Raw genomic sequence first — 22,197 nt, forward strand, 5'->3', positions numbered from 1 at the left:
AGCTCCAGTCCAGCCAGGGAGTGACCAGCAGGTACCCAGAACAATGCTTGTGTTTCCAAGAGCTCCTCAGGCTCTTCTTATTTCTCACTGTTTAAAAAGGAAATAATGAGTTTGTTTACCTTCATGAAGGCATTTTAACTGCAAAAATGTTGCTTTCGTCTTTTGCAAAGTCTGCGCTGGCCCATATTTAAGGATGCATTTTTGTCCAGACGAGTTTGTTGCGTCTGTGTACAGTGCTTGTCCATACGTGTGTGGAGCTTGTGTGCCCATACGTGTGCGGTGCTTGTGTACCCATACGTGTGCAGAGCTTGTGTGCCCATACGTGTACGGTGCTTGTGTACCCATACGTGTGTGGAGCTTGTGTGCTCATACTTACGGCTTGTGTGCCCATACGTGTGCGGTGCTTGTGTACCCATACGTGTGCAGAGCTTGTGTGCCCATACGTGTGCAGAGCTTGTGTGCCCATACGTGTACGGTGCTTGTGTACCCATACGTGTGCGGAGCTTGTGTACCCATACGTGTGCGGAGCTTGTGTGCTCATACTTACGGCTTGTGTGCCCATACGTGTGCGGAGCTTGTGTGCCCATACGTGTGCGGAGCTTGTGTGCTCATACTTACGGCTTGTGTGCCCATACGTGTGCGGAGCTTGTGTGTCCATACGTGTGCGGAGCTTGTGTGCCCACATGTGTACGGAGCTTGTGTGTCCATACGTGTGCAAGCATCAGCTCCTGATCCTCTCTTTATACAAGCTGCTGCTTGGATTGCCAGTGTGACTCTGAGCACATGCAAATCATTATTTTTCCCTCCACCATAACAAAAGAAAGGAATGAATATGTAAAAACATGCAGATGGAAAGATATTCCGCTTATGTTAAAACAAATTCTGGATCTCCAAAAACCAGGAGCTGAGGGGGGGGGTATGGCGGTGGGTGCAAAAAAAAGAGATAATGATAGGTGGTGTTATAAAGAGGGATGGAAAAAAAGAACTGTAGGGATCTCTTGAAATTGTGCGCTAATAAAATCCGAGGTCATTTACATCCGAGATGGGATTGAGTGGCAGGCGTTGCCATGGCGACGTTCCCACGGGTCCCCGCGGCTCTGCGCGCTCGCTGACAGCAGCCGAGAGAGAGACGGGAAGAGAGGGATATGGGAAGAGAGGGATGCAAGCGCAAAGACAGGGACACAGGCAGAGAGAGAGGGAGAGAGGGAGGGGGGGGGAGAGGGAGAGAGAGGGGAGGGTGGGAGGGGAGCAGGAGGGGGAGATGAAGGAGGAGAGGAAGAGAGGAAGAGAGGGAGTGAGGGAGATGAAGGAAGAGAGGAAGAGAGGGAGTGGAGGAGAGGAAGAGAGGGAGTGGGCAAGAGCAGGAAGATAGTTTGCGTCTTGTTTCCCGATGGCTGGTCCGGGCTCAGGGCAGGGTGTCTGTGCACCCCCGAAAGACAAAAGGGCGCCCCGCTTCAGGAGTTACCACTTGGCAGTGATTGAGGGGGACCGCGGGGTCTCGTTCAGGGCGGCGTCCGGCGCTCTAGGGAGGCCTGGGGGTCCGTCGTGTGGCCTGATGCTCACGGGGGGGACGGAGACGCACTTCCTGAAACTGTCCATGGGCAGCCTCTTTGTGACGGGGAAACGATTCTCGTCAATCAAGTCGGGCAGTCGGGCAGTCGGGCAGTCGGGCAGTCGGGCAGTCACAGCTCCTGTGATTCTAGTAAAATGGTGGCTCCTTTTGTCCTGGGGGGGACTGTGATTAAGGCACCAGGTTCATATGAATGTTTCGCAGAGAGTGTCTGAACTTCTCTGTCGCTCGACTGTTGCATCTGGACCGCCAGGCTGAGCTCTGTTACCACCCGGGCCCGGGTCCGAGCCGGTGTCGTCTCTCACGTGTACAGAAGGTGGGCGGGGCCAGCCTGCCCTCTCGCCTGCGGTTCGGGGGCTGGCGGCTGCGAGCCGACACCTTCAGAACGCGCACAACTGGCGGGCAGCCACAGCCAGAAGGAGTGGCGACTCCAAATGTCTCGCGAGAGTCAGTGTGCTGCGTTTGAACAGAACAGGAAAGAAAGCACTATCCCTTTGGTCAAGCCAAAGAAAACATAGTGCAACTGAACGGTCCCGGTGCAAAAACAGTGAATTGAGCGTCGATAAATAAGTTATATTTCGAAATTCAGATCGCTGATCCCTGGGGGCAGAAGCTGCTGGTGAAACGGGGGGGCTCCCGGCCCGACCTGCCTGCCCCCCGTCCCGCGGTGCTGATTCCTCTGTCAGGGACCAGCCGTGTGGAGGCTGTGCTGGAGGGTTTGAGCCAGCGGCCAGCGGCTTAACAGAGGCCCTCCGGCTCGTGAAACTGTGACCCCTCCCCCTGGATGGGAGACGAGCCCGCCGCCGTTTCTGTGTGCCTTCCTCCCGGGTCAGAGAGACAGATGTGGGCTGGAGAACGTTACCTTCTAAGACTAACGCATCCCAGTTATGAGCTGCTTATGTAACACACTGCTGTCTTGGAAAGTAGTGGAGAAACTCATTTAGGGGTGATGTATTATTTCATACTGTACTATACACAAACTATATAGATCACTGAAACTAATTCCTTTTCAATGTTACCCCCCCTCGCTGTTTGCTGTACATTTTACATGGGAATGTCTTTCACACTGACCTGAAACTGTAAGAGAATATTTTTACAGGTTGACTCTCCCCAGCATGGCCTCAGTCTAAGCGTGCACATACATGAACAGGAACCGGTGACATCTGCCATCAGGCTGGGATTAATGATGTAATTGATAATAATGTAAATGTTAAGGGATCGATAATGAAGCTCGTACCCATGACCTGGCAGCCCTCTTGCCCATTTGTACAGCTGGGAGGTTTTGGGGGGACTGCAATGATTGGGGGGTGAAGTGCCTTATTCAAGTCCCTCAACAGGCACTCAAACCCATCACCTTCTGGGCAGGAATTAAGAATATTGACCAGTACACTGTGCTGCCCTCAAAGTAAACTGTAGAACTTTCTAAAGGCCTCATACACAGGGACTGACTGCTGTGTTCTCTATGCAGCACCTTAAATTGTTAATAAATTGTGATAACTAGGGCATTACAGATGAGATAAACCTCCTAGGTCTGACTTCAACCAGCCGGCTGCGCGATGAGAATTTGAAAAACACTCGGACCAGGCTGGGGCTTTCACTGCAAAATCAGATTTTCATTTGAGACGGGTTTGACACAGGACTTCCTTGAGACTCCGGCATTGGCTCCCATTGGCTTTGGAGAATGGATCTGCCTTTTTTCCCGGGATGCCTGGGATTTCCCCAGAAGGAGTGCGAAGCCGCTGGTGTTCCGGTGCAGGGCTGAGCAAACGGTGAGGGCTCTGATCTCTCGGCACCATCTGTCTGCAGAGGGTGGGCTCGGCCGCAGAAGGCCAGAGTAAACAAGCAGGGGGGCTCGGGCTGGGGTGGGGGGAGGGCGAGATCGGGCACGCCACAGAGGTCGCCCAGCCAGAGGGCACACACCTCCTCCTCTCACCCCGCGGGTGTCCTACCCCCCAGAGGGGCTCCCCAACCCGTCACAGGCTGCAGGAAGGTCCAGCCATTTGGTCCTGGACCAGCGGGAGGCGAGCCGGTTCGGAGGGAGACCTGATGTCTCTGGGGAAAGATTGCGAGCAAAAGCAACGTTCCGTCCGCGGGGGAAATGAGGTCAGGAGCCCCCCCCAGCTCCCCGTCCGTCGGCCACAGGTTCGAGCTGCCAAATTCCCCAGAAAAACACGGTCGTCCTCAACAGCGACAGCACATGGAGCACACCGCTGACACCAAAAGGCCAAGGAATTTGGGGTTTGGTCACTGCAGGTCTGCGGACACCCCCTCAAGAGGAATATTCATCCTGCCTTGTTACGGGGGGGGGGGTTCGTCACAATAACAAATCGCAGGGCTGGAGAAAGTCTTTTTGTTTTGTCTTGACTGTAGAAATCGTAGGCTTCCCAGACGCTAACTGCGTTTGAATTGATTTCTCCTGCAGGGGTCAGAGAGCCGTCTTCTGTGCAGACAGCAGAGACGGGCCCTTTGTCTTCTGCGTACAAGCTCGCACGAAAATACCCCCGCATTCCTGCCATTCCTGCAGCAGTTCATCCCGAGACGGTGCTTTCGGACAGCTTGTCATGCCGGGCAGGACCCCCGTTCTTTTTCTTGCAGCCCCCCAGAGCAGAGCGGAGCGCGCCTGGCGTGTGGGCGAGGGGCATACTGGTAGACGTTATGTGCACTGCAGGTGCCGGTAGGTGATGGAGGTTATATTGAGACTGAAGTGAAGGGGTCTGCCTTTAGGAAACACGGTCTGCCTGACCAGCAGCCCCTGAACGTGACCCCAGGGCCGCCGACGATGCATAAGTGAGCATGAGGAAGCCCTCAGCTCCTGCTGGTCTTGACGAAGATCCTTTGTAAGTCCCAGGCATGGTGACCTTGCTCAGCCACGCTCCCAGCAGAGACCTCTCCAGGCCTCACTGATGGCTTGATTGATTGATTGAATAATTGGGGAATAATCGGCCCCGCTGCGGGCTCTCTGCCCCCCCCCCCCCCCGCGGGGTGTCGCGTGGACGGCGAGCTCGGCCGGGCCGGGGCTCGGAGTGTCCGGGGCCGAGCTCCGTCCCGTTCGGCGTGGCTAACGAGAACCCCCGGCCTCGCCGACGCCACGGTAACGAGCAGCGACACACGCGCGCGTGCGCCCATCAGCCTTATTATTCACACGCATACATCAGAATATGTTTAAGGAAATTATGCAGATTTCACAGAGAGGGGGGGTGGAGAGAGAACGTCTTTATAACAGTTCAGTGCGGATATTATTTTTAATATTGAAATAAGGGGGCCAGCTTTGGAGAAACGTCGTCTGTTTTTTTTTCCTCCCTTCCTCTGTGTGTGCAAAGGCTTATTTAAAATTTATAGCGAGAGTGACTGTGGGAGCGCTTGCCGGTGTTTTTCTCCTCCGCAGCGAGGTGCGATGCGGGCCGATGTATTGAAATCCGTCAAATTAAAGAATGTTTCAGATGTGCTGGGTGGGAGGGGGGGGGGGTATTTGCATACCCGCCGCCGCCGCGCAGGGGAGAAGGGGAGCGCGGCGCGGGCTCTTTCATCTCGGCTCGGCGCCCCGAGCGCACGCGTGCCCGAGAATCTCTCCGCCGCCACCGCCGCCGCAAAGAGGGGGCCCCCGGGGGCCCCGCCAGACCCTGGGAACGAGACCCCCGGTGTTACCCCTCTCCGCCCGGCCGGGGTCTTCTGCAGAGAGCGCCCCCCCTGTGCTGGTGGGGTCTGGCTTGTATCGCCTGGCCCACCCCGCCTCCAATGCCGACCCCTGACTTCCTGTGGTTCCCCCGGGCCTGTCCGGAGGAGCCAGGGGTTCAGGGGTTCGTGCCTCAGCAGAAACGCACCCTTACGTACGCAGCTCGGACTTCGCCCGGCGCCGAGGCAAAACTTGGCACAGCTAAAAGTCCGGCGTGAAAATGACAACACAGGGAAGAAGGAAAATGAAGGGGTGAGGGTCCCCACGCGTGGCCTGGCCGCTGGAAGGAATGTAGAAGTCCGCTCTGCGGGCACCGGAATGAGTTGTGTGCTTTCAGAAGCTGGTAGCGGAGCTTTGCCGTTTGTGATGCTGTTGCTGTTTTTTTTTTTCTTTAATGCAAGACGCTACGCAGAGGAGGCCGGGACAGTGTGACAGGTTTTTGTCCGGCTAAGACGTGCCCTTTGCTGGGAGTATGAAACACATTAGTCTTGCGAAAGCAGAAGGGATTAGAATTCGCCCCCCCCCCCCCGATTTCCCCCAGCAGTCACAGCTCTGAGGTGACCTGCCTTTGCAGGGTGCGGACAGCCTTAAGAATCAACCCCTACAACAGCGGGCGAATGCGAGATTGCTCTGGTTGCTCAGCTAAGCCCTGGGCTCTTTCCCAGTGTCCCCCCTGCTCGCTGGCTCCACGTTCCCAGTCCCTGTCACGGCCGCTGCCGCGCTCTGCTCAGAGAGCCCCGCTGACAAGGCCCCGAGCCCTGCCTCGCTGGCGCCCTCAGCCCTGCCTTATAAGGAGAGGCTGAGGCCAGGGGCCCAGACTGACGTCATGGAGAGGCCAGGCCTTGTGAGGGCTCAGCTCCTGGAAAATTACAGCCCCGTGTCCCTTTCCCGGCTCGTTCCCGGCGGAAAGTTTTGCCCCCATTCCGGGAGACGCAGCCAGGGCAGGCCGGCTCCCGGGAGACGCTGGGGGGGATGGAGCGGAGCTCCGTCTGTCGGCCCGTGTCCGGTAGCAGGACCGCGGACCGCCTCCGGCGCCGCTGTGTGACATCCGGCGCACGCTCAATCCTCCGGCTTCTCTCTGCCGGCTTCAGCACGGAGTCGCAGGGCAAAAATAGTTGTTGCTACCCGCACCTGACTTGAGCCGCAGGGATGCCAGTCGAGTGTCATCGAGCTCCAGCTGTAAGAAAGCAGCTGTTGTCGGCTGGAACGGGCCCTGGCCTGTGAGCACATGTACTTCCACAAGGATCCGGGCTGCCTGCCTCATGTTCCCACTGTACAAGACACGCAGGCTGGGCTGGCGGTGTCACGGTCTGGTCTCCCATACAGAGCACCACGGTCCTGTGCTTGGTTCCGTCCCTGGGGGCTACTGTCCGTGTGGAGTTCGCATGTTCTCTCCAAGCTCGCTCCCACTCCTTTGTCTCCCGTGCCTCCCACCCCCCCCCCCCCATCCCCTCCTCCCCACTCGGGTGCGAGCTGCAGCATCATCGGACGGACGAGCAAAATGAAAGGAGAAAAGAGGCGTTTCAGGAGAGAGGGTGTCCCCCTCTGCTCTCTCCGAACCTTCACCGCGCAGAGGCAGGTACAGCCCAGGTTTGCTGGCAGAACTCTGCATGGCGCATTAGCTTATAAATAAATAATCTTTATTCTGCCTCCCGTGCAAATCCATTTTAATGAAGGCTGTAGGCCATACTATTCCAGCGCGGAACGCGTGGAGAAGAGTTTATCCTAATTAAAACAGCCTCCACGCTTCTCCTATCTGAACTCTTAAGTTAGAACTAAAGCATGAATAATGCATTGATCGCTCTAGAGTTTTAAGACTTCGATTCAGGTTTTTTTTTTTCAGGATTTCCAGCTGGGGAGTAGCGGGAGAAGTCTATTAGCTCTGATCCAGCTCAATGCCTTGTGTCCTGGTTGAGCCAAAATTAAACAGCAGATGAGTTCAACCTCCTTTGGAATACTGCATCAGAGCAGGACCTCGTACCAGTATTTAAAATCCTGAGAAGTACAGACTAAGTCATCCCAGTGGGCTCCGTCAAGCTCGGCAGTGAGGCAGGGACCTGCAGGGAACGAGTGGACGTCTGGAAGGAGGTGCTTTCAGGCTGGTGACGAGAAGGGGCTCCCCTTTGCTCCAAGAGTGGTGGGTGTCTGGAACAAGCCGAGCAGCGGGGCCGTAGAAACTGACTTGCTGGGGCCTTTCAGGAGGAAGCGTGGCTGGGGTTCTTGGGCAATTAAGGTGCACAAACAGCCAAAGAAGCAGGACAGTGCACATTTGCCACATCCTGAGATACTCCCCACTGTTTGAACTGAGTGAGATTCAGCTCCTCTCGCCTGTGTGTGGCGCCTCGGTCTGCCCTGTTTCCACGGTTCTTTCTGCTTTCCAAAGCCTGCCTGAGATATAAACAGGGCTGTTGCCGTTGCAGTTGTTGCTGTTGCTGCTGTTGCAGTTGTTGCTGCTGCTGTTGTCCGAGATGCTGAAACGAAGCGTGCGCGGAGGTCAACTTTAAAAGAAGCCGCTCACACGCGTAGATGCCACAACCCTCGACCGCGGAAAACCGCGGGCCCGCTGGAAGCACCTTGGGGGTCTCCACGCTCCCCCCTGGGGGTCGGCCCAAGAGTGCCCCCCCTGCGCCCCTGGATGGAGAGCCCCCGGGGGTGGGATGTGTGAAATAAGTGCCGTGAGCGAGGTGGAGGTGGGGGGGGGGGTGGTAGTGGTGGTATCGAGGGGAAGGGGGGTCTGGCTCGCACCCTGGCCTCACCGCACCAGCTGTGAGCGAGGCAGGCTGGGAGAGGGCAGGGGGAGGGCAGTGTGGGGGGGGGAATGTCAGACACCGAAGGATATCTATTACCGCTGCAACAATAACTTCGGAGGGGAGCTCCCAGCAGCCCCCAGCGCTCAGATTGATGGCAGCCCTGCCGGCCCTGAGACGGCTCTTCCCTCCTCGTGGACCGGCAGCGCTGCCATTGGGCTCGCCGGCGTGTGTGAGTGTGTGTGTGTGACAGTGCTCCTCTGACACCCACATGGGTCATGTGACAGGGCTCCTCTGACACCCACATGGGTCATGTGACAGTGCTCCTCTGACACGCCCACCTGGGTCATGTGACAGTGCTCCTCTGACACGCCCACCTGGGTCATGTGACAGTGCTCCTCTGACACCCACCTGGGTCATGTGACAGGGCTCCTCTGACACACCCACCTGGGTCATGTACCATTGCCATGCCTGCCAGTGGGAGACCAGTGCCAGACTGGCAACAGCCGGTCAGCACCCAGTGTGTTCACTGGTTGTCACATTTGGTGTGGTTCTCCAGCTCAGCTCGGGGATTCGCGATTCCTCTGTGGGACGGACACCCGCACAAGTGCAAGTTGTGTACAGTTTGGTGCCAAGACAGACCCCTCGCGAGGGCGAGGGCTGCTTTGCCCGCTTGTCTGCCGGCTTGGCCGGGCGGCTGGAGCTCTGGGGTCCAGACCCTCCCCCGCCGGGCCGCGTGCGGAAACTCGGTGATCCACCTGCCTGTTGGTCAGCCCTGCTGCGGTTCGATTGTAGGGGCTGTTAGAATCAGCCCCACAGATACTGAACCCCCGGTTGTATGATGTCATTTTATATTGTAACTTTTGCCTCGTGTCATTTTTATTCTATTTCCTCCAGTGTGCTGGCGGAAAGAAACATTTCATCGCCAGCAATTACTGCTGTACTGCTGTACCGATGTACACTGGATAAATAAACTTCGAACCTTTGAGCCTCTTCGGGTCTGATCTCCTGATTTTGTTTCTCCAGAGGCTCCAGAGATGTTGGAGGTGAATAAATAAGGCCCTGTCAGCTGGGGAGGGAACAGGAATCCAGAGCTGCTCGCGTGGGAGTGGTGAGTTGAGTGGACGTGCAGCTCATGCACAGCCCATGCTCATCTCCAGCTGTGCTGTCAGTGAAGCTGTAGTGTGGCGGTAGGAATATTTCACTCCCTTTTTTTGCTGGGGTTTTTTTTCCTGAAAATGTGAATCTGTAGTTATTTTCTGTTGGAATCCGTTCAGATTTGGATGTGTTAGTTGTTAACCAGCCAGTGTCTTTTCCACTGTAAACCCTGCGACGCAGAGGGAAAGCAGGTACATTCACTCCCCTGACACGCCCACGTTGGTCATGTGACTGCGCCTCTGACGCACCCTCTTGGGTCATGTGACTGCGCCTCTGACGCACCCTCTTGGGTCATGGGACTGCGCCTCTGACACACACACATGAGTCATGTGACAGTGCTCCTCTGACACACCCACATGGGTCATGTGACAGTGCTCCTCTGACACACCCAGATGGGTCACGTGACAGTGCTCGTCTGACACGCCCACATGGGTCATGTGACAGTGCTCCTCTGACTCTCCCATATGGGTCATGTGACAGGGCTCCTCTGACACGCCCACCTGGGTCATGTACCATTGCCATGCCTGCCAGTGGGAGACCAGTGCCAGACTGGCAACAGTCGGTCAGCACCCAGTGTGTTCACTGGTTGTCACATTTGGTGTAGTTCTCCAGCTCAGGCGCCTGGCGGGGATTTGCGATTTCTCTGTGGGACGAGTTGTGTACGGTTTGCAAACCTCGCGCGTTATGCGGCCAAGAGAACACGTTTTATTTCTTAAAACGGGCTGTGGCTTTCATCATGTCTGTGCCTTGCCGTCTGCCAACAGGGGGCGGAGCGTGACCCCAGAGTGGAATCGTGAGCCTGCAGAAGCCGCTGTGTGAAGGCCGCGCGCCCGACCTTACCGCCGTCCCGCTAGAACGGGACGCGCCGCGTGCGCCAGGTCCCACTTTGACGCCTCGGCCGCGCTCTGAAGACGTCTGGGGCCGGTAGTCGAAAATTTAATTTCATATATTATTCCGTTTAATTAAATCTCTTTAATCTGTTTACATTCGGAGTTTTAAAAGCAGTGGAAACAAAAGCTCAGCATGGGCTCAGATGGACTCATTTGCATTACTGTACAGCTTCGCACACGAAGAAGAGAAGATACTGTTATATTAATTATTAATAAGAGCTTACTTGTGCAAATGTATTATATTTATCAAAGGTTTCCCTTTGCTGTTTAGGGGAGCTCTCCACTCACTGTGACTGCTCACGAGTACAGTATAGTCACTTCACTGAAGAATGCAGGCAAGTACAAGCTGTTATTTTTTCCGATACGAAAGCAGGTTTGACTTCGGTTCGGCCAACAATAGTTGGAACTATTGTGCATTTATACCTGCAAGATAAAGGTACCATTTTGTAGCACCTAATGCACCATCACCAACGAAAATATGGAAAATGCAGACTGTCGAATTATGTTGATTAAATTGCTGCAAAATAATTTGAAAAATGATTAAAACAAAAACCTGCGCGTGAGCTGCAAATTCAGCAGTGTAACCAAACTCCAAACCCAGATCGTGTGCTTTGGGGAACAAAAAAATGTCAGACCAGAACCGACCAGAGGCCCTAAATTCGGTGACGCTGCGTCTTCCAGCTGTGATCCTCTGTCGATCCCGGAGATCAGACCCCCCCCCCCCACCACCATCGTGCCCGCACTCGCCCACGCGCACACCCCGGCCTCATCAATAAACGAGAAGGGCCCCATCTGAGCCCTCTGCCGGCCCTCGGGGGACTCGATTTAGAGAATGCAGCTTTCCAGTTTCCCCCTGTGACCTGGAATCCTCTCTGAAGGCTGGACCTGGAGGAGCACTGGAGATCAGTGGATCTCCTCTGATCTTATCACATAGCCCGGGGGCAGGATAGCTACTGGATCTGCTGGTCTGTGCTGCCGCTGAGCTCCGCGTGGCTGGATTGGACCGATTCTTTGCCTAATTAGTCTAAAGTCGGCTGCTTTCATACAGAAGCTTGACGCCCAGAGGACTTTGTCTCCTCCAGCTGTTTCTTGAGAGAAGCCGGGGTATCGGCTTCAGCAGGAGGTCTTGGGTCTTGAGGTGCTTTCTGATTAAGGTCAGCACGCAGGATGTAAAGACACACACACACACACAAACATGCTCAGACTGGGTTCTGTACCCAGATGGTGTGAAGTAGAAAGAGAGACCAGAAGCTTTGTTGTCGCTTTATTCTGAGGGTTGTTCATGCATGTAATTAGTTGCTGAGCCGTGTTGCAGAGAGTGGGACTTTAGGATCCTTCGGAGTCCTAGTCTGGACTCTCTGGTTCCACTGGTCATCCATCACCCATCAGTGTCCAGCGTGTCCGACCTTCTGCTCGGTCCGGCTGCCCACCTGAGCAGCATGAGAACAAGGGTCCATCAGGCCTCAGATTAAAGCACGACATCGTCGGGGACAGAGTCTGCTACAGTAGACCTTTAAACAGCACAGGAAGAGGCAACACGCTGTCTATACTGGTCAGTACAAGGTGGCGCTGCTGCGTATTCAGTTCCAGCGAGTTTCCGTCTAGTGCTCCCAGTTTGCTTCGTCTCCCTGATCAGCGAGCGGACTCTCTCAGCTCGCGCGGGCGACGTCTCTGGGCTGGAGTCGTGCGCAGAGGTCCCTCCCGAAACACGGTTCAAACAGTCTTGATGGCAGCTGAGATCCCACGTGTCCCATCAGTCAGTCGCCCACCTGCACTCCGGTCCCACGGGGGGGGCGGATACGTGACGGCCCTCTGTGCTTCATTTAATTATTTAATTGATCTTTAGCTGCTTCAACTGACCCCGCTGCTTAATAGAGCACTTCAGTGATTAAGGAGTTGCAGAAATAATGACTTGGAATGGATTGGAATGGAAAAGCCAAGAATGCCTGCCCTTGACATCCTGTACGGGGGGAAAAGCAGAGCGCTCCGAGGGGGCCGGACGGCCTGTTCCGATAATACGCTCTACCGGGAACGCCACGCCCCCCCCCCCGGAGCTGGGCCACCGCATGACCTGGCTCTTTCTCCTGCTGAGTCACGGCTGGGCCGGGCCTGGAGGCTGTTTTGGTGAGTTTAAGTCAAAAATTAAACCAAGATGCAGAAAGGGGGAACCCCCCCCCCCCTCCCCCTCTCTCCCAGTCCCTTCCTGCCTGGCTCAAGACGGGGCAGCATGGACAGGGATGGGGGATCTGCGCGCTTCCACAGAAAGGACGTCCTGTATCCCCCTCTCCCGTTCCCTTCCTCTCCTTCGCCCCTCCTTCTTCCGATCGGGTCCTGGCCGGGCCGGCTCGGAGCCGGAGCCGGAGCCGGTGCCGGAGGGAATGCGTCTCACTCCCGTCCCGAAACGTCAGCCTCGGCCTGGCCTGGCCCCTTCATCCCGGCGCCTTTATTGACGTTCCAACCCCAAAACCCCAAGCAGTGGAGCAGCGCCGGCCAGTCAGAACCGGGTCAGGTCGGGGACGAGCCACAGACACCGGGGTTTAGCGTTGATCCTAAAATCAGTGCCTGTGGTCTTTCCACCGAGGGCAGTGGAGGAGTGGAGCGGAGGAGTGATGTTCATCGCCATATGTACGTGTCCACTGGAATCCTTATTCTCTCGCCGATCTCTCGGGATGTACAGGCGACACAGCGCGCCTGACAGCACCACACGATGCAGACAGTGCATTACAGGCACAAGAAATAACAGCAACCAGCACAATAAATGTGTTGTCCGGGTTGTGCTGGATCTGTGGCTTAACAGGAGACGCTCGGTGACCTGATTCACTCACACTCCTTGCTCCAGCTCCTGCGTTCCTCTTGTGTTTCTGCCCACGATTTTGCTGGACTGTTTTGGGTTTTATTTTTTTAGGGAGCTCGCGAGCCCATCTTGGTTTGAGGAACTTCAAATCGGGGAGATCGAAGTCATGATTCCCGGGATGTCACAGGAACTACCCCGAGGGCCACAGTCTTCTTGATTTTAACGGTAAGCACCTTCAGGAGTCGGGGATCTCCAGGGAGCCACCAGGTCCTGGAGAGCCCCAAATCCGCCAGGTTTTTTTAGGTCACCATGAAATCGCCAGTTTCTAAAGTCTTGATTCGCTAAATGAACTCGGGTAAAGAGGACTGAGGACTAAAATCTTAAGCCCCTTTCAGCCCTCCGGGACCAGAGCTCTCTTCACAGAACGGGCCGCTTGCTTGATCTGGACAGTGACGGACAGGCGAGGCCAATCAGAAGGAAGAGGTGACCTTGAAGAATGACCGGATGGTCTCTTCCAGGAACCAGGGGTGGAGCAAATCGCCGAAAAAGCTGGAGGACCCCTCCAGTCCCAGAGCTGTTTTTGGGAAGGGTCTCCTACAGCCGTAATTTAGCTGGGGATCCCAGCAGTACTCAGCCACGTTTATTTGACGGGCTGTTTCTGGGGTACCGTGCTGCAGGTGTTCCACAGCACATCTGGAATTTGACCCTTTGAAAGCACGGGCTTCGTCGGCCCAAAACAAAAAAAAAGGGCAAAGTTTCTCCAAACAGCTGAACGACTGCGGCTCCTCTAGCGCTTTAAAAAGACAAAGCTGCTCAGCGCCAGGGGGGATCGGCTTTGGAGGGAATCGTTAAGAAGCGCCGTTTTCTTTCTTTCTCTGGGAAAAACAGAAATTAAATCGCGGAAAGAGGCAGCGAAGAAAAAGGAGGAAAAAAAAAGAAGGGGAAAAGTTAAAAAAAGAAAAGAAAAGGGAGAGAAATAACGAGAGAGGCGGCGAGATGAATCTGGCCGGGGTTCTGTGGCTAAGACAGGAAACAGACCTCCATGGGCCCGCGCGGTCGCCATGGCAACGTGGCAAGGAGGAACAGGAAACGGCAGAAAATAGAATCTGGTTTTGCTGAGGCCTGCAGTAGTGCTGCAGCGCAGTGCTCCCTCCAGGAGAACAGCAGCCAGCGAGAGAGAAGGCGGAGGGGAGGGGAGGGGGGGGGGAGGCAGACCGAGGCCCTCATTAAAGATACATGCCATATTCCTTTCCATCCGCGCGCTCCAATTAGTATCTCTTCCACAGGAGGTGCGGCGCTCGCTGAGGAAGAGCGCAGAATCAAAGCGCCGCGCGTGTACTGTTTTCAGAAAGTTTCCCTTGTTTTGCGGTTTCTCTTTTTTTTTCGTGCTGTGTTATGTTGGGGGGGTTCTGTGCCAGTAGCCCTCGTTAACTTCACGGAGGCCGGACCAGTCCCGATCCGGGCTTGCTCAAATAGCCTGCGTGAGAACCGGGCGCGGCCGCCACGTCTGGACGCTTCCTGTCCTCTGTGCGGGGGCGGGGGGGGGGGGGCTGGACTGCACCTGGCTGTCCCCCGTCTCCCAGCTGGAGGTCGGTGTCCTGCAGTTATTGCAGAGGACAAGAGGACGCCTTGAGAGCAGCGACTCTTGGTAGAGATCATTTTAAAATGATGCATCAGAACCTTCAGTGTCTTTTTTATAAATACGATCAGATCACTTTATTGGCCCTATACAATTTCTTGCATTAGGAATGTGTCTTTTTGCAGACCCCAGCTTGCTCTCCATGAGACACACAGACAGGGAGAGAAGCTGGGGGTCAGAGCACAGGGTCAGCCATTTACACGGCGCCCCTGGCGCAGCTGGGGTGAAGGGCCTGGCTCAGGGGCCCAGCGGAGTAGGATTCCTCTGCCGCCTGCGGGATACGAACCAGCAACCTCCCAGCCACAGGCGCAGATCCTGAGCCACAGAGCCACCACTCCGCCCCAACAATTTTCTTCTTAATGGTCTGAGTTCCAGGGTTGCCCAGCCTGCTCCAGCAGGTCACCGGCTCATCTGGACCAGTGACGGGGGTAGAAGTTGGACTAATTTGACTCTCTTCCTGAGCTCCCGTGTTGTCTGGGGCTCCAGAGCCTGCTGGGATTTCTCCCAGGTCTGTTCTTTTCGAAACATCTGAGACATCTTTCTCCCGGTCGGGGGTGGATTTCTGTGCTCGAAGGCGAGTCTCCGTCTCCTCTCTCTTTCTCTTTGCTCTTCCTGGTTGAGCTGCCTGGCCTGTCAGCCTGAGAGACATGTCTTCTTCTCGCCCCCCCCCCCCCCCCCGAACCCCGAAACAGACTTCATTCCCTCCCGGGAAGGGTCTGTACGGTGACTGGCCACTTTTTTGCCTCTCAAGAAACTGGCGCCGTTTCAGGTAGAAGGAAGAGGAAAAAAAAAGAAGATTTTTTAAAGAAACGATGCATGTTTATTTCTGTTCGAAATGGGAAGCAGACAGGAGGCCGATCTACACATGGCGTCGGCTGTGTGCACAATCCTGCATCTGCGTTGCTTTCTAAGCGGGGTTGAAAGAGAGGGAGGCAAGAGGCTCATGCAGTGATCTGTCTCACAGCCTGCTTCCAGGAGAAGAGCTCAGGTGAAGAAGGATGAAGCACAAGGAGGTCCGTCAGTCTGTCCAGCTCATTTGATTGGGTCCTGCTCCCTCCCACATCCTCCCCCCCCCCCGATGTTCTGGATGAATCCCGGAGAGGCTGAGTCGTTTGTTCCAGACCCCCGCTGCTCTCTGTGTAGAGGCCCGCCTCCTGTTGCCAGTCCTCGGGGGGGCCCTGCTGTTAATTCCCAGCAGTGACTCTGTGCCCGTGTGTGACGGCTGAGCTCGGAAGGGTGGCGCCCCCTGGCTCATTTCATCCGCAGTACCTGTCAGGGCTCGGGGTCTTTTTAATCGGATCGCCTCGTGATCCTCTTGGCTCGGGACCGAAGAGATGCGGTGGCCTTTCCCCCTGTCCGGCCAGCAGGTCCCTTTGGGAATCACTGTGTGCTCTGGAATACGTGCTGCTGTGTCACTTCCACCCCCCAGCGGGCGCATGGCACCCGCAGTTCTGCAGAATTCCGAAATCCAGGGTGGGGGGTCGCTGGGGTGCGGAATAAAGCGAAGAAAAGCCCGAGAGGCTCACGTGTCGGGTCGAGTGACGCCCCAAGGTGTGCCCTGTGGATTAGGAACGCCGTCGGAACATAAGAAAAGGTGTGGGAAAAACCGCAGGGCGTCTGGCCCGTCCAGCTCGGATCATCCCTTACCCTGTGTCACAGTGCCAGAGTTCCCCACGCCGTTCTGTTGTCCCGGCTCGAGTCTTCCCTAGGAGAGCTCTGTGGCGGAATGAGGAGAGCTCTTTCTACATGTGGACTTTATTAAGGCCTTCTCGTGGGGATTAATAATGTGTAAATAGAGTCTAATGCCCTGTTTATTTGTCTCTCGCCGATTTGCGGCTTGATGATCTTAATCGTCTGTTAAAGCGCGATTTCACGGTAATTTGGGAACAACTGGGAGGCTGCGTGCTTCCTCCCCGGGACCCGGAGGCCGAGCCAGGAATCTCTAGGATCTTCCTGAGCTCCGGCTCTGCGGTGGCTCTGTGGCTCAGGATCTGCTCCTGTGGCTGGGAGGTTGCCGGTTCGTATCCCGCGGCCGGCAGAGGAATCCTACTCCGTTGGGCCCCTGAGCGAGGCCCTTCACCCCACCTGCTCCAGGGGCCCCATATAAATGGCTGACCCTGCGCTCTGACCCCCAGCTTCTCTCCCTGTCTGTGTGTCTCATGGAGAGCAAGCGGGGGTCTGAGAATAGACACATGCCTAATGCGAGAAATTGTATAGGGCCAATAAAATTATCTGATCTTATCTATCTTATCTGTCGTTGCCCGCTTGTCCAGCCCGCGCCTGGCCCTGTCCGTTCACCCCGAGAGAGCGGCGGCGCGGTGCCGCCCTCTCCCCGAACCCCCTCTGTCGTCTCGTCTTTCCGCCTCGCAGCTTCGATCGTCCAGCGGTAAGCAGGGAGGGGGCTGCCAGAGCCACTGGCGGCGCAGGGGTTAATCTCCCTGGCGCGGGGGGTCCTGTCATCTGTCGGGGGAGCAGGAGGCAGTATTGAACAGGCACGTGGCGGTAGCAGCCGCCTTGATTTGATTGAGCCGGGCGGCGGAGGGAGGGGGAGCAGGGAGGATTGAACAGCTGCGCTCTGGCTAGAGAGAGCGGGGACCTCTGGGCAGATCCTGTCTTCAGTGCTGTCTCATCCTCCCTCTCTCACCCCGACGCTCAGCTGTCTGGTGTCTGATCTGTCAGTCGGAGAGGGGCGGCTCACACAAGCTCTGACCCCCCAACACACACACACACTGACTCGAGAGTGTGTGTGTGTGTGTGTTTGTGTGTGTGTGTAGGTGGGGGGGTGGGATCTCAACGCCCCGTGCCTTTCAGAGGCTTGTGCAGAGGCGGGTGTGGTGACAGCAGGGGGCAGCGCAGAGCAGGATTCGGAGGAGGGTTCGAGGGGGCACGAGCGACAGGGGCGGGGGGCCTGTGGTGCTCGCCGGGCGATCGCTTCGGCTGCTGCCCCGCGAGGAGCGCGGACAAGGATTTGGAAATGTGGGAGTGGCGGATCAATTCCGAACGAGAGGAGCCCTTCTAGCCCATTAGCTGAAGCAGGCAGCCTGGGATTAATCGGATACCGGAGGCCAAGTCATCAGGATGCCTGGAATGTCCTCCTCTCGTTAGTTCCCTTTCTTATGTTCTTAATTCGGTCTCATTTTATATCTTAGCCATGTGTCTGTACTGCAAAGAAGGATGGGCACTGTTGGCCTTTGGCACTACTATTATTATTTGGTACCTGCAAATTCTTTACTTTCTCACCTCAGGCTCTGAGCAGCGTCGGTCTCCGGGCTCTGGAGCTGTCTGGCACCCCAGCTGCCTCCTCTTCTCCGTTGATGACCTCAGAGTTGGAGCGCTGTGCCGTCAACGCTGTGCGTGTGTGGCGGATGCCCCCTCGGCATTGTGGGTAACTAGCCCATTCGTCTTTGAGGGCGTAGCCCCCTCCTCCTCGCCCTCCCGTCGCGCTGTTCACGGGCGACAGATGAGCCGACTGGAAAAAATCCAGTTCCAGCTTTATCGTCCCGTTGGGGAAAGGTGTTTTACAGCGCTCTCCCGACGTCGCAACTCAGTGACAGATGAGATCTTTCCAGCCAAGAGGTCTGTGCGACAGGGTTGTGGTTAAAGGGAGAAGATAGTTATGATACATCGTTTGAAGGAGATCTTGCAGTGGGACTGAAAGATTTCCTGTGTCTGTTAGTATCGCGCCTGGGGGACACAGAGAAGTGTGAACTCGCAGCGGAGGGGGTGAGACACACAATCCATAACACACACTGCTCTCTTTCCCCTTCCGAAGCAAACATGTTGATGACTCGAAGGGGCCCTCCCAACACTGAAACGTGAGTGAGAGGGCCCGAATGGAAACCACAAGGAAGAGTATTTGAAATAGGGGAGGTGGGGGCCTCTTTTCTTTACGCAAAGGGGGGTGGGAGCAGGGAGCAGTTGACCCAGCTGTGCCGTTCAAACAAAAACCTTGTCTTCTTTCAAAACATGTCTGTCTGAGATCCCTGGTTTAATTAGCTACTAATGACCCAATGAACTGGATGGGCCTCTCAACTGGTCATGTAACCCTTCTTGTGTTCTTGAAGCGTTGATTACAGGGGAGCAAATAGTTCTTACCCAGACTTGCTCGGCCCGAGTTGTACCTGAAAGCGGGAGACACACGGCTGAGTCTGATCCTCTTTGTGATCTGTCTCAGTGGGTTGTTTGCAGGCTGGAGTCTCACATGGTTATTATGGTACTACTAGAAGCAGCTGAAGCCCCTTATTTCTAGTCCAGTTTCAAGCAAAACCGATTCTAAGTGATAGCTAGAGTCTGGACAGAAAAAAAAGAGTTGAGAAGGAAATGGAAACGTGATCTTCCAGGCGTGACATCACCGCGCACCTGAGAGGGTGAGTCAGAGACCAGCGTCAGGTCAGGAGGATGTCCAGAGGGGTGGATCTCTTCATTGGGTAGCGTTTCCTGGACTGTCGCCGGTCCTTGAGACTGGTCAGCGGATTTTGCACAAAAAGGCATGCAGAGGTGAAAATCATTTAAAACCATCTCAAAACGTTGTGCTAATATTCTTACTATGAGGTCAAAATCCAGAGCTGGGAGAGTCCAGAGCTGGGCTAACAGGAAGCAGTGATGAAGAGCTCTATAGTTTTTATCCCACCCTGCTTTCTTAATGGCTTATTAGAGCCAATAACATCTTGACTTTAACTCTCTTCCCAGCGCCGGAGCTAGAGACGTGCCGTTTTCCCTCACGAGCTGACTTTGTGGGCGGTGTGCCGCAATGTGCCATGTTTTTCCCAGTTTGTTCTGACCCCAGCCTTGTTTTCACCTCTTCCTCCTCCTCCCTGACTTGCTGTCTTTTCCCATGACTCTCTGCGGCACAGCCAGGGCAGGTACAGCCGAGGTCCTGACTCTCTGGTCATTAAAAATCCAAGGACGTTTCTCGAAAAGAGTGGGGGTGTTACCCCGGTGTCCTGGCCCAATTTCCCATTGGCCCTTACCAATCATGGCCTCCTAATAACCCCCCTCTCTGAACTGGCTCCATCACTCTGCTCTCCTCCCCACTGAGAGCTGGTGTGTGGGGAGCGGACTGGTGCATCATCCAGGTGGGGCTGCGCACTGGTGGTGGTAGTGGGATCCCCATGACCTGTAAAGCACTGTGTGTAAAGTGTCCAGAAAAGCGCTATATAAGTGTAAGCAAGTAGTATAATACTTGTCCCAGGATATCACAAGCTAGGTGTGCTCCTGGAGAAAATTCACTTCCCGGTCCTCCCAAAAAATAACCCCACCAAACCAGCGAACGTCCACCAGCTTAGCGTCCCTCTCCGGGGACGTTAAAGCCTCAGTCTGTGCTTGTGGACCGCGTGCCTCCCGGCGCGGTGCGGCCGTCAGCCGGCTCCCATCCCAGTTCCTGAGCTTGAGCAGCCCGGCATCGGGGATAAAACGGGCTCAAGACGTTCCGGGTTCCGTGGAGGCCCGGGCCACGCCGGAGCAGGAACGACAAAGAAGCACCGAAATCGACCCGGAAAAGAGACGCCGGAAATCAGTCGGCGAAATAACAGCTGGTACCCCAATCGATGAAGAGGACAGAATCTCCCGCTCTTCCTCTGCGCTCCTCCCGCACCCTGTGGACAAACAGAACAAGAAAAAAAGAAGCTCATCTGGAAAAAAAAAGCATAGAAATCCTTCATTTGCCTTTTTCACAGTCCTTCAAGCTGTTAGTCAATAACGGAGCCCTATTAGGAAGTGATTTTCTCCAGCTCCAGTGGAATGAGCAGTAATTTGGCCTTAATTGTTTGTGGGTTTGTGTGAAGGAGGATGCAGCTCAGGAAAGTTATTGGGTTTTTTTTAGATGTGTTTAGCATTCCCTGATGGTCTTCCTAGCTAAATGAACATGGCTCTTCTGTCCGGATAACACTGGATGACGAGAAAAAGCGATCCCCCATTCATGAGATTTAAGTTTAAAAGTACAGTAATCTTTCAGATCGACTGCGCGCCGCTGTCTCTGTGGAGGAACCGGTTTCAGTTTGTTCATGTCGTGTTCAGCGTGCTGCTCTGAGAAAGGACTTGAAATATGACTCAGAAGACACGTTCCGTTTTGCCCGCTGTTTATGTTTCTACATTTTAAAGCTTGCTTCAACAGCTGCCCTTCGCTCCTAGCAGCGGCTACTCGCCCCGCATGTGAACAGGCGCTGCGTAGAGCTGCAGAGCAGGGGCGTTATTCGACAGACAGCCGCCAGGCCACTGCGTCCGCAGTCTGGCCACGAAAGTTTGTTACTGGAGTGAAGGCAGGTTGGCGATGAGAGACACAGAACTTTCTGTTTCTGACTGATGTCTTGAAGGGGGGGGGGGTCTCAGGGCACTTCTTTACACAAAGGGTTGCGGAAGTGGGGAACGAGCAACCCAGACAAGTAGTTGAAGCCAATACCATGACTTCTGGAAGATCAGCTACAGGGCAGCTTTACCACCATGGAAGAAAGACCCATAAAAAACATGTGGAGGGTTTTGTCCATTATCATTATAATAGAGGGTTCCAATGCGTGCTGTAGCTGACCCAGTGCTCGTCTCAAAAGTTTTAAGAGGGAAAAATGAGCACAGAGCCCTCTTGTATTATGATAGACCTCTAAGGGGCTCACCAGCTTGGCACCCAGCAGCCGGGCCGGACGCAGACGCTCCTGCAGACAGCTGGGATGACTGGCATGGGGGCGGTGGTGACAGAGGCAAAACTGGCCACTGGCTGCAAAATCACTCCTTAACCCTCCAAGACCCCCCTGCCAGGGTCAGGGTGCTGAGCACATAAGACTGCGGGGACTGCACTGCTCCAGGACAAGGGATGCCAAATTTTTCTCCTTGTGGGGGAGGGGGCGGGGCCTCCTCGCTGTTTTTCACTTCCGGGGCGAGGGCTCTCGAGGTCAGCCCGGCGTTTCCGGTGTGCGTTCACAGCCTGGACAGGTGGAGGCGCTACCGGGCGGGGGGACACGTCGGCCGCCCTCGGAAGAGCAGGTGGACCCGGCTCATCGAGGCTGCTTGAATTAGGTGAGGCGATGACTTTCCCCTCCTCCCTGTTCTAAAGTATTTGCGCGTTCACTGGGGCGGTGGGACGTTGAAAAGACTCCAGTGGCTCTTCAAAAACCCGCTCGAGTTACCAGTCCTGTGATTTATTTTGTTTATTTTTTACCGCACCGGCTCTGTCCGAGCTGCCCGGTGAAGGAATAACGGTGAAACCGAGCCGGTGTCGGAAACGCCTCTACCCGCCCCGCCGGCACCGTGCCTCGCTTCAGACTCCCAGCGAGAAACGTCTGTGGACGCGTCTGTTGGGTTTTTTTTTACATTTTCTTCACTTGCGCCAGGCTTGTTACTATATTATTATTATTATATATATATATTTTGCCAGCGCTATTCGTTAACTGTGCAACAAAAAAAAAAGTCTCCACATTCTCGTCTGGGTCCCTCCAGCCCCACCGCCACCCCTCCTCTCCCCCTCTCATCCCTCTCCCTCCCTTGTTCTTCTTCTTCTTCTTCTGCTGCTGCTCCTGCTTTCATTCTGCTCTCCCCCTCCCTCTCTCCCCCCCTCCTCTTCCCTCCAGGGAATAAAGGTCATTGCGCAAATGATTACTCAGAGCTCGGTCGCCATGGCAACGCGGTCATGTGACGGGGACAGGCATGCATAGAGCACAACAAAGAGGTCGATTAGTGAGGCAGCGATGGAGAGCTCTCGCTTTTGTGCAGCATGGGGTTTTTTTTTCCACTCCCCCTC

The 22,197-nt window shown here is 55.3% G+C and overlaps 2 long non-coding RNA genes across 3 annotated transcripts in view; one reads left to right on the forward strand and one right to left on the reverse strand.

Moving 5' to 3' along the window:
* The window catches only part of LOC138225011 (uncharacterized), a 94,235-nt gene extending 83,861 nt beyond the window's left edge, over positions 1-10,374 (forward strand). The window contains exons 6-8 of the long non-coding RNA XR_011183555.1: positions 9,017-9,101; positions 9,913-10,072; positions 10,310-10,374. This is a non-coding gene — a long non-coding RNA (uncharacterized lncRNA). The remainder of the gene's footprint in view (positions 1-9,016; positions 9,102-9,912; positions 10,073-10,309) is intronic.
* A 915-nt stretch (positions 10,375-11,289) lies between these two features.
* LOC138225012 (uncharacterized) lies at positions 11,290-21,979 on the reverse strand. Of its 2 annotated transcripts, none has more exons than XR_011183556.1 (3): positions 21,077-21,979; positions 17,712-20,065; positions 11,290-11,468 (listed from the first exon to the last, which is right to left on the reverse strand). It is a non-coding gene; the product is annotated as an uncharacterized lncRNA (long non-coding RNA). The 2 variants fall into 2 exon arrangements; XR_011183557.1 differs by lacking the exon at positions 11,290-11,468 and adding an exon at positions 16,709-16,931.
* Positions 21,980-22,197: the final 218 nt, after the last annotated feature.

The sequence above is a fragment of the Lepisosteus oculatus genome, chromosome 24, assembly GCF_040954835.1.
Source record: "Lepisosteus oculatus isolate fLepOcu1 chromosome 24, fLepOcu1.hap2, whole genome shotgun sequence".
NCBI classification, from domain to species: domain Eukaryota; kingdom Metazoa; phylum Chordata; class Actinopteri; order Semionotiformes; family Lepisosteidae; genus Lepisosteus; species Lepisosteus oculatus.